This window comes from Aulonocara sp. 'chitande type north' Nkhata Bay, linkage group LG8 (genome assembly GCF_057382095.1).
Source record: "Aulonocara sp. 'chitande type north' Nkhata Bay isolate Kocher_YH1m ecotype deep benthic linkage group LG8, A_spYH_male_GT1.1, whole genome shotgun sequence".
NCBI classification, from domain to species: Eukaryota; Metazoa; Chordata; class Actinopteri; order Cichliformes; family Cichlidae; genus Aulonocara; species Aulonocara sp. 'chitande type north' Nkhata Bay.
This window is the reverse complement of record NC_141351.1, coordinates 21,975,102-21,989,333: the sequence shown is the minus strand read 5'-3', so window position 1 is coordinate 21,989,333 and position 14,232 is coordinate 21,975,102. Positions and strand designations below refer to the sequence as shown.

The 14,232-nt window shown below is 40.6% G+C and overlaps 1 protein-coding gene across 2 annotated transcripts in view; it reads left to right on the top strand.

The window, feature by feature from the left end:
• thrab (thyroid hormone receptor alpha b) overlaps positions 1 to 14,232 on the top strand; it is a 174,621-nt gene that overhangs the window by 108,945 nt on the left and 51,444 nt on the right. The window lies entirely within an intron of this gene.

Genomic DNA, 14,232 nt, shown 5'->3' with positions numbered 1-14,232 from the left:
CTCTAGACTAATTATACCACCTGCACACGCCGACACACCACACAGTCACACCTTTTCCTCTCTGGTAGAGTGACGTTTGGCGTGAGAGTGCACGCGCACAGAGGAAATTCTTCTCCAGCATTTCAGTCTTAAAGTTAAACCAGCATTATGCACCTGGTCCCTGCACTGGTGACCACTACGGAAAAAGTTATTTTATTTTTAAATAGCTAAATAGTGGTCCTCCTAGGACCTGGCGTCCACATATGTGGACATTTTGGGTTGTCTAGACCAATATACTAAATTTTGCTCTACAAGGGCCTGATATCCACTTACGAGGACATTAATACTGCCACTGTTTTATCAAAATTTAAAACGAATATCCTCATATGTGGCTCTCATTTTTCTTAGATCGGGTAAAAAAAAAAAATCTGGTGATTCTTTGTTTTTACATTGACCGGGTCCCAGTCAGCCCAAATATCAAAGAGAAATTAAAAATGCATGCCGTGGAAGAGTTCGGGTCTTTGGAGGTTAAAGTTTCTTGGTTGCAATGATGCTAGATGTTTCCTAGGGTTTACTTTGAAGCACCGAACTGGACCTCTCAGCTATATTTGAGTTTGAGTTAAGTTTTTTAATATAACTGTCTTACAAATTATGTCTTGCTGTGAGGTGTGGCCCATCCAAGAAGCCTGTGCTGGTGATTGAAGTAGTAGTAATTGCTTTATATATTTCTTAATGCTAAATAACGGCTTTCTGTATCTGTGCAGTGGACCCATACATTTGATGGATGCACCTTTTGTTGTTACCTTAACACTCCACCTTCTTGTCCAAGTATGCTCAGTACACCAAAACGAACAAACAAAAGCGACATAGAAGTAAAATTGCTGAAATCAAGGCTTAAAAAGCAGGATTGCACTAACCAATGGGTGATGTCATGGTCCATCATTTATTTACAGATTATAAAAGAGATAAGGGAGTGTGGGTGGTTGTCAACCACCCATTGTTGCTAATTACCCGTTAATTCTTTAACTTTGTTACGGTCCTTGCAGGGTATCCTTCTGAAGTTGCCTGCGTGGGCGTGTCCTCTCTTGCCTTAGGTGCCACCTCTTTCTTTCGTACAGCTGACTCCCATCAGCAATTTAAAGTATTTAAGGGCAGAGAAAGGTGAGCTCGGGTGCCAGGATGCCATGTGAGTGGGTGCAGCTAGTGAGCTGCACTCCTGCTTGGCAGAGAGGAGTGTGTTTGGTTACTAACCACTAACCCTGACTTACTTTTCAGTTTACTGACCGACGCTTGAGTTTTGTTTTGTTTCTTTAAATGGTGATAGCGGCTTGTCTGTCCGTCTCTTTTAGCTGAGTTATTAATAGAAACTTTAATAAAACTCTTTAATTTAACCATTTTGCCTCTCTGTCTCCTTTTTCCGACCCGGACACTTTTTGTTACCTTCCCTAATCGCCTGGACCCTTTTAGGGGAACACAACAAACTTCCAAAAGGAGCTATCCTTCATCCATCTGTCGTGTCCTATTAGCTGTGAGGAAATGAACAAGTGTCAGGAAGTGGAAGTATACTATACAGCCTCCAGTTTCACAGAATGCACTTTTTTAATAAGCTGGAGAAACGGCTGAATGTGTTTGTAAGAATGGGTTAGAAAGAGGCTTAGCTTAGCTGCATTGAAAGCGGTGAGCTGCAGGTCGCTGTCTAAAACCTCAGTTGCAAACTTTTGTCGGGAGCTCTGCTGCACTCAGTGGCCCACCTTAAAAAAGAACAAGAAACAACAGCCATTGGTGCAAAAGAGAAAACTCGAAGAGCAAAGAAAGAGAAGCTAGCTGGATTTGTTTTCCAAACTCAGTCACATTCTTGGCAGCACCTGAACTTGTCCTTGCCAAAGGAGGGTGGGAAGAGGAGGGACATGAGGAGAGAGGAGAAAGTGGAAGTAAGAGCAAGAAAGGGCAAATTGTTCTCCGCCTAGTGCATTAAAAGTTAATATGTCAAAAGTACCTGGAGATGTACAGCACTGTGCACTAAAAGTATAGCAAGGGTGCTTTTAAAAATAAGGCACTGGATTGTCTACACGGGGTTTTTCAGGTATTTGGCAGGCTTTGCTCCGTTCTGTGGATTTAGACAGTCTCTTTGTTTAATTGCGGACTGATTCCATGATGGTGAGATTGGGGCTCTATGAAAGCCTCAGCATCAGATTGCCACAGTCAACTCACCTCCCTCCATGCAAACTACAAGTAACCACAGCAGAGCAACCAAAGCAATTAGAAGGAGGCTGCCAGCAACCACTACACACTCTGTAGGCCTGGTTCAGGAGCTTAAGCAACTGATTTTACAGCAGCTGACATACACATTTTTCACGGTAAGTGTCGAGGGGTCAACAGCTGGTCTCTAGGCATATATGACCTGGGCCTTACTCATGCTGCACTTTAATCTTTGGCCTCAGTTTAGATCTGTATGCAAACACAAGGGTTACTTTAGTTGCAGTACAGTACCTTTAGGCCTGCTGACCATCCTATGTTTACTTTTTTAGGATTAACACAGACCTGTTGGAGAGAGTTCATTTTAATCCAGCTTTGCCCTTTTGTTTTGTTTTTTTACAAGCCTGTTCTGTGTGCATTTATTTTTACTTTTGTCTTTAAAAAGTACCACTGCAATAAAGCTGCCTTTAAAGCGTTTAAAACATAGATTTAACTGTGATGGGAAACAGTAAAGAAAACCATGTTAATAAACTTGCCAGGATCAACATATTCAAATGTAATATTATTGTTTCTTTGGACTCTGAGAACTTATTATAAGCAATTATTTACCTGTCTCAAAGGCTAATTGATTCATCTGTTGAATGATAGAATTAAATGACACGTTTATTGGCAATAAAAAAAAACAGCTTCATAGCCGCAACCTTTATTGATTATTTTTAACGTTAACTGACGCACAAATCAAGATCAGAACAGACGGCATAGCAGAAAGACACAAAGGAAGGACACAAAACGTCTGTTGTTTTTACTTGAGCCTCGTTAAGATTTATGGGCTGTCTGCTTTAGTGGGACAATAAAATGTTAAGAATAGGAGACTTTGTACTGTTGGGAGCGACGAAGGGGAGGCTGGCAGCATCATTAGCGACTTGGCCGTGCCCTGCTAGTATTCAAATGTCTCATGTAAATTTATGTCTTCCATTGGTCTTCAGTTTCGGTGCCAGGCGCCAGCGTGATCTGCTGTGGTGTGCCGCTGGGCTTCCCTTTAAACAGCTACTGCTGACATGCCGCTGAGCAAGGCAGCTGACCTTTAACTGTCCACGGTTTGTTTGAACACTGTAATTGGGCGGCTACTGAGGTCGAATGTGTGCTCAGACTCCTTAATCTGGGTAAACAAAGGTTTTAAAGTATTTCCAGCATGCCTGTCTGTATGTGAACTGGCTCTGCTGACTTCTCTCTGCTCGCTTGCCTGTTTCAGCAAGACCAAGCAGCATCCTCGTGGGCTGAAAAAATGAATCCGATGTTAAAGTGCAGTTCTTCTTATGTCCACTTGAAGCTGGCTCCATAATGCGAGTCAGTTCACACAGGCTCTCATATTAGTGTGTCCAACACTAAATTTCTCCTTCACAACAACCATGCAACTTTTTCATTAGAAGTCTCCTCTGTAAGAAATCCTTGTTAGGGGCCACGATAGGTGACAGGTGGATGCAAATACAGGAGCCATCTGGCTTCACCTCACATAATTAGAGAGTCTGAAATGAACAGCTAGCGCGTGCTTGTGGTGTGCTGCCTGCCTTTTGACGCATTTGTGAGATAATGAGCTGACAAAATATTATGGCCTGCTGTGCGTTTAATTGCATTAAAACCCCACCCAAGAAGTCTGTTCTTGAGTTTGGGGAAGTTCTGGTGTTTTATTCATCGTTTATTTATCACTAATTACCACAACTTAGTGTGTGTGTCTGTTATGAATGTATCCATGCAGTTTGTGGATGAACCTTACTCACCAAGTTCTGTTAGTTAGTCCCTTCATCTAAATATGGTCAGTTTTGACTACAACAACACCAAAGGTAGTATTAATTAGGATCAATAAGGGCTTCAAAATGTTTAAGTCTGTGAGTTCACAGTAGTTATGTCCTTTTTTTTGTTTGGAGTCGTTTTTTTTATGCCTTTTTTGGTAACATGTCTTCTTGATGATTGAATAGCAAAATAAACAGCGGTTCTGCTTTCCTGTGAGTGCTGTTCTACCAGCTTTATCGTCGCCACGATCGTCAGTGAGAGTGGCATGTTCAAAGTATATGGTAAGGACAGATGGTGAAGAGGCGACGAAAAAAATTGCAAGGGCATAAAATTAAGAAAAAAGAAGAGATGACAGAGATAGTTAATGCAAGGATTAAGAGAAATAGCAGTGGTGGTTGGGGGGCAATATGCAAAACTTGCAGTATGCATACTTAAAGACAAGTGCATGCAAACTGAATGAGAATGCACTGCAGTTATACAAGAGGAGAAACTCTTTTCAGGGTTTTTTGGAAAACTGGGGGATTTAGCATGTGTTGTGTATCAAAGCGTTTGATATACAAGCAGTGAGACGAGGGCTCTTTTGGAAATGAAACCCTGTTGTTACGAACCAAGCAAAGAACATGTGTCACATTTTAAAAAAATCCAGTGTTTGTTTGCTTGACATCTGAATTAAGGATACATGAGGCAAACCAAGCGCACCTAATTACACCCGAACGCTCGCTGTCAAAGTACGTCAGAGTTCGAACTGTTTGTAACGAGAGATTCCTACATGCTGTTTTTCTTTAAGAGTTTCCTGCGGCGCCTGTCGCAAGCTGCTGACTGAGTTGTTATTGCTTCCACCAACGTAAATAAATGGATGTATGCACTTTCTGAGTAGTTTCTGTATTTGTCCTTTACCTGACGAGCATGAAACCTTGAATCCCCATCTGTGTATACACGTGGATGTTGAACATTAACATTTTTTGTGTATGCAGACATCTGTGATTGTATATACTCGCAACCACAAGGTCACGCTTAGAAGAATGGCCGCAACAGACATAATTTTGTTGCTTCGCCGTGATCTATTAGCGCATATTGATAATTCCCTGGCAGTAATTGGCCTGGAGAGAGACCAAGCATGAAATATGATGTCTTTGCCTTTGACTACTTTTAACCCTGAGGTACTAACAGCTCCCTCCTCCTCCCCTTTTCTACCACCGTTTGCTCTATGATCGGACTGCATCAACAACTTTGCCCTGCCCCTTCTCCATTACTTAACCACTAATTGCCCCAGCAACCCTTGGGATTCGGGAGCACTGACCCCAACGTCTGCTGTCATGGTGTGAATTTTAATAAGGGCTCTCTTCAGGAGCTCAAGAGGCTAGGCATGCATGCACCATCATCCTCCACTGCATTAACACTGGCATTTACATTATAACTGCTGCAACTACAGGGAAAGACATGTTTATGCTTTGTTTTTAATGTGTGCTTATTTCACCTCAACTAATTTCATATTTTAAATGAAAAGACATGTGTATAAACTTTTGTACATGAATATCTGTACTAGTAGGGCCTTTAGCAAGCACCATGTAGGCTTGACTGCAATCCTTATGATTTAATTAGCTCTAAATCAAAATGCTCGGGCAACACATAAGGGTGCATATTTTCTCCTAATTAGACACTGGACATTTTGACATTTAAATAGACACGTAATTGGGGTGGGGGCATATTTTTAGACTTGCTCCGAAGCGTCATTAGGGTTGTCAATCTTAGCCTTGAACTGGTTTTTAGAGGTTACAAACTGCATGCAGAACCATCGAGAACGTGTAACCAAACAGATTTACTGCAGGTTCTAGATTTGCTGAGATAGAACAGTAATGAGGGTGTGTACAAAATTGCTTGCAAAGTTCCTGATGCATTCCTGAGTCATGTGCACAGGTAAATTTACTTCTAACTGACATGCATGTGTGTGTTAGTGGATCTGACCCATAAACTGAGGTGTGCTGCTTCATAGTGACGATTGGTCAAGATTTACAGGCTTCACTTAGTAATCTACTAGGTTAAGGGTCAATTTTCAGCATGCAAACGTGTGAAAAACACATGATAAGACAGTGAAGGTGCTCTGGTGGTTTTGTCTCTATTGCAGATGTGCAGTTGTGGTAAACAAAGAAAGAGAAGTTTCCTTTAATTATGTGAAATAATGAGGGTGTAAACATTGATATAAAAGGGCATCAATTTCATGGATATTTGCTCAATGCGTCCATTAAATGAACAGTTTTCAATGTCATATTCTGCTAATGAATGAATGGATTAATAATAGGCCAACGGTTTAATTCAAAGATTTGTTTTCTGCAACAATCCAGACTTCATGATCTTTAGCGCAGACGTGCTCGACTGCAGTTTGTCCTCTTTCGTGTACAAACAAAGTCGCATAAATCCTGCGTTTGCGCGCGAAACATTTTTACGAAGTGTTTGTAAATGAGGCCTGTCATCGTCTTTTCGCCTGGGATACCACAAACAACGCAGTCGCTTCATCGACAAACATTCATCAGACCACTCGAGCTGGTTTTACGATCGCATCGGTCATGCGAGGGTTTAAAAATATTGTTCGTTGACAGTATAACGGAAGACCTTGAGTGACACGAGACGTGCATGTCAGATGTGGCAAATCAGTTTCTCATTGATGGTTTAGAAGCTGGAAGTTTGCAATTAGACATAGATGCAGCAACATCTGCATGTCAAAGCTGCACGACAGCTTATTCTCACATGAACTGACTGCCAGCTGATGTAGAGATAAAAAAGAAATGTCCTTTTATTTTATTTCAACCACTTATTTTCTTTTGATTTTCCCCAAATCGATACATATTAATAATATCCACATTCTCCATTGTCATCCACCTTCATTTCCTCTGTTTTTCAAGAGCAGAGGTACCTTGATTTTTCTTTAATTTTCTCGTTTTTCTTTCTTTTTTCTGGCCTGAAACGGCATAGAAAGAGTCATGTTTAATTAATTCTGCTTCTCCAGGCATCAACATTCGCATTCGCTAGTTATTATTTTGATGCATTTTAAAGCATGCAATTAAAGGTGAACCCTGTTTGAGGGGAAAACGCCAGCGTTTGCAGGTCCAATTAAAATTTTGAGGCCGTACTGGAAAGTGTGCTAGTCAAGGTAGATGAAGCTGAGATGTGTGAGTTTTAAAGAGTGTGGGTGGCTGTGCGTGCTTCCTAGAATTCCTTGAACCTAAATTTTGGAAGTCTTTTTCACATAAAATGTCATCGCATCAATATTTGATGAATGCACAGTCATCAGAATCTTTATGAATGTGTCATCTTGTCCATCAGAAAACAGGATCTAAAGAATGTTATGAGTGTTGTAAATCACTTGGAGCAAATGTAGCTGCATGCTCTGCATGCATGCATGCAAAATTAATGTCGAAATCTTTGAAAACTAAACTTTGGGATACTGGTTTGTCAATAAACTTCTGCTGCGTTACTTTATACCGTACTTGTGACAAAGTTTTTCCTTTTATACTGTGACTGCTGCTGCTGCAGGCTCTTCTTCCAGAAATCTCATGCGGTAATGCTATCTTATGATAACACTGGCATCATGGTACAACGATTCAACAATACTGGACACATTGACAAGACAATCTATGACACATCATGATGTCTGTTTAACTAAAGGTAACTGGATTCTGGTTTCTGTGTCAGTGTGCCTATCATTATCATTGTTTAAAGGTGTTGGTTGAAATTGTTTGCTTTATGATTAGTGCACCGATTTCCCCGTGAGATTCTTCCTCATCACTGCAAGTCGATGTAATTGACACCACAAGGAGTCATGAATGAATGAATCTGGGGCACATTCAGTGTGAAAACAGTATGCAACAGTTTGCTACAGTTTTAAGGTTGAATAACTCACTGAAAAGGTGTGCATCAGTAGGCAGTGAGCATTAGTTTTCTCCTTTTTTTTGTTCTGTTTTTGGGTGTGAAAATCATGCCTATGTATACGTTAGAGAGCATTTACTATGTTTTGGCAGGCTAAATGGATGGACACTGGTGAAGTTCAAAATGTTGTATGAGGTGTTTTGATGCGTTTCAATAGCTGCAGTGACCGCTATAGGGGGACTTTATGATATAAAGTGGATTAGTGTGTAATGGACAACCAATGAATGTTAGAGGTGATTCTCTTCCCTATACTCTGTCTCTTGGCTGACCTTTACTGTTAAATAAAGACAAGAATGCTCAAATTTGGCACAGTTTTCATTCACTTTCAGTACACCAGGGGGATTAGCCTGGAGAAGGCTCCACGAGAGACGTTGGTGGCCTATTTTCAAATCAAGGAGTAAGGTTATTGTGGGGTTTTAGTGGTAGTAGTAGCTTGGTTTCAACGAAATGTAATTCTTTCATGAAAATTCTTTCTTTTCACATTTTATAAGTGGTCAGAAACTTGTAAATAACTCATGAAAGAATAAAGTTGCGTTGAAACCACACCATTGTTTTTCTTGTGACATTACCAATAAGTTTGATGTGTCGCATGACCCTCTTCCTATTGAAAAAATAAAAGCTGTATCCAAGATGGCCGACTTCTAAATGGCCACCATGGTCACCACCCATCTTGAGGAGTTTGCCCCCTCACATACGTATACTAATGTGCCACAAACAGGACTTTAATATCACCAACCATTCCCATGTTATTACGGTGTATCCATATAAATGGCCCACCCTGTATGTTCATGTTCAAAATACCCGAATGAGAGCTTTGACAAGCTCTACCTCGTCCTGTTATTTGTCTTCGAGCTCACATATAAGTAGGTTTGTTTTGTCTTCATTCCAGCTTTCATCAGCTTTACTTCCACTCTCCATGTACTGTATATATTATCCCCAACTTTTTTTCTTGGCTCTTAGTCTTTCACTTTGCCCCCTTTCATCTTCCCTGTTTCATGCTGTCTTTCCATAGCTCAAGTATGCAATGTACACATTACTGGCCCTAGACCACTTAAAATATATTTTCATGCCCTGACCTTGGATATAGGGAATATTTATACAAGCATAACTTCCTGAATTGGATCAAGGACGAATGAGAGCAAACAAGGACACAGTTAAGATGAAACAGGTGAACGTTATAGCTTGTGGACAGGGGGAGATAAGTTTTATTGCAAAGTCTAATGCGATGTCACTTTTTGACAAAGACTTATAGAACATTTCTACAGTCACACATACACACACACATATATATATATATATATATATATATATATATATATATATATATATATATATATATGGGGATGTTCTAAGTGTGGTAGGGTAGCAGATACAGCCTCACAAGTACTTAACAAGCTCGAGGCTCAATCCTATCTGTGATCATGATACCGTGTGCCACTTTGTGTTGCATAAACTCACAGGTAGTGAGTTTATAGAAGAGAGAAGTTGTGGAAGAGTTTGTCAAACATGGTGCCGAGTTTGGACGATCTGTTTAATGACTCAACAGTCTTTGTAGTAACATGAATTAAAGTTAATGCCTGTTATAAATCAATACAAAGGTTAGGGAGCTCTCTGGGTGGAATTCAGAATTTACTGTATGTCCTTTTAAAGGTTGAACGCTTTAAAGAAGCCTGGTCAATAGCAGAGATCAGTAAACAGCCCGTGTTTTTTGATTTAACACTAAAGGAGTGTTTTTAGAGTAACTGTTTTTAAACGGTGTGAAAACAGAAAAAATTCACCACCATCAAAGTTTTTGGAAGCCCATTTTTGGTAGGACCATAAATGGTATGAAAAATAGACTTAGACTTTGAATCTGAAAAGTGAAGCCAATGTGGAAGTGTGTTAAACCTGCAGTCTTTTTAATGGCCAACAGGGGACAAGTGCTGCAAAAAGTCATGTAGCCAGTATTTGCAACCAGTGACTGCACTCGACTACTACTGATCCACGCTGCACAGGACCCAGCTAGTGAGCCCACTGAGGCCCAGGCTTGTGTAGCTCTTTGGGGCTGAGCTCGGTTGGGCCTAGCCCCATGGGCTCATGCCTTGTTGCAAAAGTTGCTGGAAGTAGCCAAGGAGAGGAGACTCTACCCCTGTGATCTGGACTCTGGAGAAAATTGATGGAAACACTTGAACATTAAAAAACTGACAGTCTTTAGTTTTAGGACTAAAAACTGGAAGAAACTCCAGCAGTGAAGTCCAGGCCTCCAGTGCGGGAAATCTTACAATTTAGAACAAATTAGAAAAAAACATGCACTAGCACTTCCCTATAACTCGCTGTTGGCAAACACAATACAGTGAGGAAATGTAGAGAAAAAATGAAGAGGATGTAAAAAGGTTCACAACGAAGTAAAAGTCGACAAAGAGCAGTGCCTCTGCAATTAGCGATGCTAAAGCAAGCAGAAGAAAAGCTCGGATGGCACATAGTTCCAGGGCAACCACCCCAGTGGGTACTTACCCTCTTATAGTTGCCAAAGCTTTTTAGTCCAAAAGAAGCTGTTGTAACTCCTAACCAGAGGCTTGAAGCACTATTTCTACAAATATACCCCGAAACTAAACCTGCAGCATCATTATAATTTACAGTTCCCTAGAGCCTCGCTGTTTATAGATACAGTGAAGAAAATGGAAAGGAATAGGGTCCAGTTCTAAAAAGACTTGTCTTGCTCTAATAGCATATGGTACTTGGATGTAATTTCAGTTCCTAATCAGACAATACTCTGCTTTCAGATTTTGAGCTCATTGTTCCAGTGTGATAAACGACTTATTGTTTGTGTTACAGACACATACTGAGGTTAATGCCACTTGTAGTGGTGATCTGTTGATGTTGATAGAGAGTAGAGCTATGATAAAGCACACTCCATTTATATTTGATATGCAGTTTATATCACTCCTGTCCTATATCAATATCACGCCACAGTTTGCCCTGTTGGTTTCAGCCTTGTAGACTACTCCGCTCAGTGTGTGTGCGTGTGTTTTATCTTTAAGTGTCTTTAAGTGCCTACTTCATGCCTAATATTTAGTCTTTGTGGGGTTCTTGATTAAGGTTGTTTTGTTTAACAGATGTTTATTAAAATTTTTAGCTGATGATTGTACAATGTTTGCAATGTTAATAAAACCAGTTTTATTATTCTCACATACAACTCTGCATTCAGAAATTTATCGGTGGTTGGTAAGGGCCCAATAATGCAAAGTCCAGCAGCAATCCATTTGAATCACAATCAGAATACTTTATTGATCCCTGGGGGAAATTATTTTTCGTTACATATATATAGGTGAGCACGGTGCCACGGTGGTTAGCACTGTTGCCGCACAGCAAGAAGGTCCTGAGTTCAACTCTGGCTTCCTCCCACCGTCCAAAGACATGCAACTTGTGGGGATAGGTTAATTGGAAAATCCAAATTGCCATTAGGTGTGAATGTGCGAGTGAATGTGAGTGCGAATGGTTGTCTGTCCCTGTGTGTTGGCCCTGCGACAGACTGGCGACCTGTCCAGGGTGTACCCCGCCTCTCGCCCTATGACAGCTGGGATAGGCTCCAGTACCCCCCGCGACTCTGAAAAGGATAAGCGGAAGCGAATGGATGGATGGATGGGTGGATGGGCATCAACACACATACTGCACATTTGTCAGCTGCACATCCATGATGTGAATCTCCAGTGTCTCCATTGGACAACAACCATGGCACATCCAAAGTCACCTAAATCACCTTTTTTCCCTGAATTCTGATGCTCTGTTTGCTGCCATGTGTCTGGCTTATTAGATATTTGCATTAACAAACAGATTAAATGGATAGTGAGTAGATGCACCGTATATAGTGTTGTGGAAGTTTTCCATTAAATAAAGCCTGCAGACGAGCGGTGAGCGGTAGCTAACATTCTTTAATCACAAAGAAAGAACAGAAAAACCTGAGCTTGGTGGAGAGCCTGCATGACCGCGGGGCAGACGGCCAGCAGAGTTAAATACCTTCTTCAGGAACAAAAGGCAGTACACAGCTGTTTCACACCTTAAGGTTCACACTCCCTTGCTACCTCAGAGAAGAGTCCGTCAGAGAAGATACAAAAGATTCTTCCTGTGAAGTTGTCTGCTTCCCCCAACTTCCTTACTAGACCCCCACCATTTGTCTTACTGTATGAGTGTGAGACATGTTAAAATCCACTGGCACCAAGGCATCATACAATAAAATAATGTTATTAATACATAATTAAAAGAAATTCCTATACAATCAGCAGACAGATGGAGCAGTGGGCCTGCATATATACACCTCTGCAAACATAAGGAAAGAGGAGATGGAGGAGATATTTACTTACCTATGTCGAAAATTGCATCTTTATATATTAGAAGAACATAGAAGTCATTTAACTTTATTTGCATGCACTGATAAATGATGTAGCCTACCTTCATTAGTGGTCATGCTTTTACAGATGAACATTGGTCTTTAAATTATTTTTAAGTGGAGGAAAATGGATTGATATGCAAAACGATTTAAAGAAATCTTGGTGCACCACCACACATTTGGATTTTATCTTGCACTCTTACTGTTTTCAGCAACCATCGGTCTGATATTATCAGATTCAGGGTTTCACAATCAGTCACCTTCTGCTAATATGGCCACAAAATAACTGATAAAAGCCTCATTTTCCTGTTTAGAAAGGTTGTTTTTAAAACAGTATTGCACACAGCATATTCTCTATGTTAGTAATACTAATTTGGTCTCATTTGTGGCCATTCTTGTGCTCTGTGTGTGCTCTGTTGTTAGAAAGCTATCGAATGAAGGGTTAGCAAAGGAAAGAAAGAAGCCTTCCTTTAACAACAGAGGGAGGAGGGCAGGGGTTAAAGGATCAAGATCCTCTTAGTACTTACACAAACACACATACCCTTTCACGGATTCAGCTGCTAATCTTAAAACTACTTAACCCTTTGCAAGAGGTGACGTTCTCTAAGCAGTTTTCCAGGAACTAGTAATGGCACCAGTAACAGCTGAACGTGACAGAGTTTCTGACCTTCAGACCAACTTATCCAGCTTTAACTTTGTGTGTGAATGGGAAAAAAATCTATTTGCTTCTGCATGCATGAGTAAAAGCCTCTATTTCTTATGTCCAAGGGTCATGTAATGGTAGATGGAGTATGAGTCTCAGTGGATTTGACAGCTTAACTCAGTGGTCACAACATGTGGTGAAGTACTTGTTTGGTTGTAGTATGGCCACATCCTTGGTGAAACAAATTCAGAAGACTTTTTTTGATCGTTCGTGGCACAAGACCTCAAACCTGGCTATTTTTTAGCTTTTTCTTGCCTGTAGACTTGGTCTGGTGTCCCGTTCTCACTTTATCAGTTGTCTGCATTCATGCAGATCATACATTCAGATGGGTAGTTAAATAATGCCCACTGGGAGGGAGCGCCAAGATAACAACGTGCACCAAAATGCCTTATGTGTGGGATAATTGTAGCTAAACTATGAAGTAGTCTGGGTTCAGTTCCAAGCTCCTACAATTTGCATGTCCTAGGGCAAAGGCGCTTACCCAACTGCTCTTTGTGGTTAGGCCACTGCCTTGTATGACTTTCTATGACTTGCTGCCATTGCTGTTTGTGTGGTTTTTTTTTTTTGGTTTTTTTTTTGTACGTGACTGACAGGCAAATTGTAAAGCACGTTGGGTAGAAGTGTTGTATAAATGCTTTCTGTTTCAAAGCAACATGTCAGGTCTCGGATCAAGTTTGTGTCTCAGGTTTTGAGATGGGTTGGGTTTTACAGAGTTGAGGTCTGATTTCTGTGTCTACCTTGGTTCCTAGTGATTCAAATCTTGGGATCATTCTCTCCGACACATTTTTATAGAGCATTGTAGTGAAAAAAGTAACCTTGACTCTGTGACTGCAGCTTCTCTGATATGAACACTTCCAGATTTCTCCAGCCTGCTGTCACAGGAAACTCACTGTCAGTTTGGACTCTTAGGACTAAAATGAGTGTTGTGGTGTTGTGTGGAATGTCTTGTTGTCTTTGAAAAGGTTGTTTCGAGAACAACCAGGTCTTCAGTGGCTGTCTTTGTAGCAACTTTATTCTGTTGCTGTCCACCGAAACTACAACTACTTTAACTACCTTCATTCAGAGTTAAGCCATAATTCCTCCATAATTAGTGACGTGGTTGCTGCGTTCTCTAAGTGCGTTCTATCTAACATTCACACACATTCATCAGAGAGCAACTTGGGGTTATTATCTTGCCCAAGGACAGTCTAAACTTCAATCTATGCCTGATATTTCAATGTGGTTTCTATTTTTCCAGTGTATTAATCATTAAGTGATCATTATTGTCCTGATA